Below are 6,000 nucleotides of genomic sequence, written 5' to 3' on the forward strand. Positions count from 1 at the left end.
AAATATGAATAAATAATATAATACTTCAAAATTTCATTAATCAAAAAATCAAGTGTGTTGTAGATTTACCAAAATCTGATCTAAATATTCTTTTGGGATGATTACTATGAGCAAGTTATGACACTCAAGTTCATCTATCCTAATAAATGAAAATGTTTTTGCCAAATGTCATGTTCTCATTTAGTTTGACACATGTCATCTTGTAGGATTTTTTGATTTTTTCTTTTTCCCTTGGCATTTTCTTGTGCTTTCAATTTTCTTAAATTTAAAAGTAAAATTCCATATTTTATACGAGTTTATTTATGTTATGTAGAATCATTAAATTAAATTTCAATAACCATACCAAAAAAAACATACAACTACAAATTGGGGCAATAATCAATTCTTCCATAATTAAATGTTTACACATCATAATTTTCACTTATACAATAACTTTTTCAAAACAAAAAATGTTATGGAATCCAATTATAAACAAAGAAATTAGTTTTCATTTACTAGGGTAGATATATTGAAAAATTTGATCCTTTTTATTTTATATTCACATTTTTTTAATAAACCCGTATAATACACGGGGCTCACACCTAGTTATTTATATAATTGTAATCTACATCATCTACAATTTATGATGATTTAGGCCTCTAGGGTACATAATTATAGCAACTTCAACTTGAGGGCAAAATTGTCGTAGTTATTTTTATTATCTTAAAATCGGGCCATTTCAGCACATATTTACTTAACCGACCTTATTTACTTTAATCTACTTTCTTGTTTGTTGCTAATTTACTTTAATTGTGTATGATAAAATTACTTTTATATGTTTTATAGCTAATTTGGAGAATTGAATCCAAGATCGAAGCGACGATTTTGTAAACAAAATAAGGAAGTAGATTACAACTTTTGATAAAAATGGTTTGTAATTTCATTGAAACTCTTTTCAGAAAGTAGGTTACCATTTGAAATGTTACCATCTATAACACGAAATTTCAAAGCAAAACTATCATTTAGTACATCTACTTCGATTATTAGAGTAACTTTTGGTGCAACCATTACTCTTTAAGGAATCAATAAAAATAACATTCTAATTGAATATAATTAAATATTTAAACAATAATAATAATAATAATAATAATAATAATAATAATAATAATAATAATAACTAGGGTGTTATAACAAAAGTAAACCAATCATTAAGACTTACATTGCTAAATGTAATATTTTAGCAACATATTTTGATCGAATTTATAAAAGGAAGTGATTATTTACGGTAATATTCGGTCAAAATATATACAAATCTTTATATTCTAATAAATGAATATGTTTATTTTTCTATTGACAAGTGTCATATAATTAGAACTCCTCATTAATAACTATATGTAACCTATCATGTTATTTGTCAACCTATTAATTTCAAATTTCAAAATTTAAAATTTTCACTCTAATTACATTAAATTAATAATTGATTTTACATTTTAAATTTCAAATTTTAAATTTTTTATTCTAATTATATTAAAGTAATAACATTAGGTTAAAAAATAAAATAAAATTAATACAGATTATAAGGTGATATAACTTCACAAATTATTTAAATCAACAATTATAATTTTATATAACTAAAAAATATCTCTTAAGTAATTATTTATTTAAAATAGTTGATTAAAAATGTTTATTTTTTAATATGAAAGTTTAATTAATTTTATAATCGTGGTCCTCACGGTTATAAACTAGTAAACATCATACATGTAACAGTTAATGTCATCTTTATGAGAAAGTCAAATAAATGTTATAACAAGTCAATAAAAAGTGATATTAAACAAAAAACAATAAGTAATAAGATAATCCCCCCTCTCCCTCAAGAAAAGTAACATAGACACCCACAGGAACAGAAAAACACACAAAACAAACAGTATGCTACCATAAACGAATAATTGAATTAAATTGCTAAATGTTGAATTTTAGCAGCATACACTAATTGAATTTTAAAAAAAGGGAAAAAGGGGAATATTAGTTACATTTCTCAATCAAAGTATGTTACTATATGTGTAAGAAAATATACTGAGTTATGAAGAAATAAATTAAGCACATAGACACAAACACAGTAACATAGATACATAAACAGGAACAGAATCACACTCACACATAGTAAATTGACATTATTTTATAAAATATATATATATATATATATATATATATATATATATATATATATATATATATATATTTGAGGTAGGTGTACATCTTATTCAGTTTTGGTATATGGATTTAATGGTCATTCTTAACTATTTTAACATCATGACATCTAGATAAAAAACACACAAGTAGACATCAAACACATAACTATTAACTATTAAAGTACATTGCTGAAAAATGGGATGAATTTGAAAGTAAGATACTATAAAATGAATTTTTTTTCCATAAAAATAGTAACATGCACAAATAAACATCAACATATAATAGTTAATGTCATCTTTATGAAAGAGTAACAAAAATGCTATAATAAGTTGCAAGGAAAGATATTAAGTAGATAACATAACAATAAGTAATAAGATCATCCCTTATCTCCCACAACCACAATAACATAGACACATACATATGCAGTTCTAGTTATACATGTAAGTATCTTTTTACATTTTAATTCATTGTAATTGGAGATGATGCAAGATTAACAAAAAAAAATAGCAGAATTATCCTTTTATATTTAAAAGAAATAATGGCAGTTTTTTTCATAGTATAACACTTACACACAAAACAAACAATGAAAATGTAAATCGAAAGAAATAAATACAAACAAAAAAAGTATAAGCAAAAGTATGATGCCATTAAAACACATAGAGACAAACGTATATAAATAGACATAGTTGTTTATGTGATGTTATATTAGAGTTGTAATAGAAAGAGAAGAGGATAGAAATATTAAAAATAAATGAATTAGGAAAAAATAAAAAATAATAAAAAACAAAAATCGAGATATATTTTTTTCATAGTATAAGACATACACACAAAACAAACAATGAATATATAAATCGAAAGAAGGACAAACAACAAAAACAAAAGTATATGCAAAAGTACGATGCCAATAAAACAAACAGAAAGCAACACACATAAATAGATATCGGTGTTTCTGCGTTGCTATATCAGATTTGTAATAGAAAGAGAAGAAGATATGAATAATCAAAATTGGGATAATGACTTAGGAGGGTAATAACGTTTCTCGTTTGTCCATATTAGGTCCCTAACGTATTTTTTGTATGTATTACACCATTAAGGTTGTTATAACCGTTTAGAAATAATCCATTTTACCGGTTTCTTCATGTTAAAAGGACTATTTGTAAACAATTAGAATAATCTTAATGGTGTAATACGCACAAAAAATACATAGGGACCTAAAATGGACAAACAGGAAACGTTATTACCCTCCTAAGATTTTTAGTATTTATTATTTTGAATATATATTTTTAAGATTTTTAGTATTTATTTTTATATGTGTATTTCATATAAAGTTGTTGAAATTAAAAAGAAAAATAAATAGAAAGGTTTGGACCGGATTGGATTGGATTTTGTAACCATCCAACTAACTTCTAGCAAGGAGCTAGAGAGAAGAACAAATTAAGGCCGGATTGGATTTTGTAACCACATCATCCAGTTAACCCGAGCCTTAGAATTCTAAAACGAAAAGCAACGAAAAGAAAGATCCATAACAAAATCAAGGAGCTTATCTTTTCTAGGTTTATTGCTACTAAAAAGTAAAGGATTACGAAACGTCCAAAGCACTCATATGACTCCCATGAACACCGACTCAACAATCGGGCGTTCCATATGAACTGTCGGTCTAGAATCCACCTAATCCACCACATCACGGATAGATGAAACATAGGAAGGTCCAAATGAAGCCAATGCCCATCTCGACTCCAAACCTGATCAGCAACCGAAAACTGCAACAACAAATGCTTCACATTTTCTTGAGAATTATGACACAAAGAACACAATAAGGAATCTATCACCCCCCCCCCCTTTCCACCAGTTTAGCTCTTAACGGAATACGATCCAAAAGCACACACCATAAAAAAATGCTAATTTTAATAGGGATAAAACGGTTCCACCTAGTAGGCATACTACCCATAGGAAGTGACATATCATTAACCTAATTCCATGTTGATTTAACAGTAAAGATACCCGACGATTCAAGCTCCCAAGACCACTTATCCGACATTTCCCCTATGCGAATAGGATTTAATATCTCCACAAGTTAATCAAATTGGGTCGATTCAGCCCCTCCTCTAACCCCCGACGCTAATGAAAATTACATCCCCCCGAATCCCATTATTCACTTACTCGAGCATCTTGATTAAAGGCTAAAGAAAAGAGCCTCCCGAACCGCTCCTTAAGAGGAATATCCAAGCACCAAACATCCTTCTAGAACCTCGTTTAAGTCACATCCCCTACCACTATATACATGGAATTAGAAGGAATACAACCATTCTCATGGAGTTGATTAATGGATCCTACAATCTTTTGCCAAACACCCCCTCCAGTTCCTATTCTCGAATCGTCCGAAAACCCACCACCTTTCCCATGACAAAATATGACAATTTTAACCCAAAGAGCTCCATTTTCATTAAGAAACCGCCACTTCCATTTATAAAGAAGGCCGAGATTAAAAACATCCAAACTACCAACCCCAAGACCTACAAGTTTCTTATTTGAAAAATAAAAATTTACTATAGGGGTTTATAGTTTCATACGGGGATAGTGACTTAGGAGGGTAATAACGTTTCCCGTTTGTCCATATTAGGTCCCTAATATATTTTTTGTGTGTAATACACTATTAAGGTTGTTATAATCATTTAGAAATAATCTCTTTTACCAGTTTCTTCCTGTTAAAAGGACTATTTGTAAACGGTTATAATAACCTTAATGGTGTAATACACACAAAAAATACGTTAGGGACCTAAAATGGACAAATAGGAAACATTATTACCCTCCTAAGTAATTATCCCATCAAAATAAAAGGAAGTATGGAAAATAATAAACAACAAAAATCGACTTACCTGTTTCTATGATGTTATATCAGAATTGCAGAGATAAAGAAGTAGATACAAATCAAAGGAGAAAGGCGGAAAACATATATAAAAATTTAGGGGTTCGATATTTATAAGACTAATCAACAGACGAAGATATACTTGTAATCATGATTTCATTCCTATTATGATGCATGTATATTTTGTATGAGATAAGGTAATTCAAAAACATTGATGATTTTATGGAAACCGATTTGCTGATTATTAGGAGATGATATGGAGGCTTCAGGGAAAAGAAGCCAAAAGATACTGCAAGAGTGACACGTTGAAAGAAAGATGGGTATAAGGACATGTGGTGGTTTAGGAGTCTTTTATTATTATTATTATTATTATTATTATTATTATTATTATTATTATATGTATGTATATATATATATATATATATATATATATATATATATATATATATATATATATATATAGAGAGAGAGAGAGAGAGCTAGGTTCAGGTGTTTAAACTAATCATTGTGTTATTGTATGCATAAATGTAGGTCAATCAAAATTAAATAAATAATTAAATAATTAAATAAATAAATAAGGGTATAAAGTAATTTTGTAAATAACTTCCACAAATACTTCCTATAATTATACTAATTATTTTGACTTTGACCTAATTTCTTCTCATTCTTATATACGGCGTTCACTATCAAAAACCCTATTCCACCATAAAAGTCTTCCACCGACGACCACCCCCTAGATTTACAACAACGCCTCACCACTTCCACCGATCCTCATCAACAATCTTATTTGTACCAAAGATCATCATCGCCATCGTTCATAATCTCGAAGAATAGAGGATGGTCGGAGCTGGATTCCATTGTTGACTGAATTGCTACACATTACTGTTCTTCACACACTCACCCCCTAAACTATCTATTTCATCCGTACCTTTTATCTCCACAGTCGGCATGGCGTCGATCGACGT

The sequence above is a fragment of the Lactuca sativa genome, chromosome 5, assembly GCF_002870075.4.
Source record: "Lactuca sativa cultivar Salinas chromosome 5, Lsat_Salinas_v11, whole genome shotgun sequence".
In the NCBI taxonomy this organism is placed as follows: domain Eukaryota; kingdom Viridiplantae; phylum Streptophyta; class Magnoliopsida; order Asterales; family Asteraceae; genus Lactuca; species Lactuca sativa.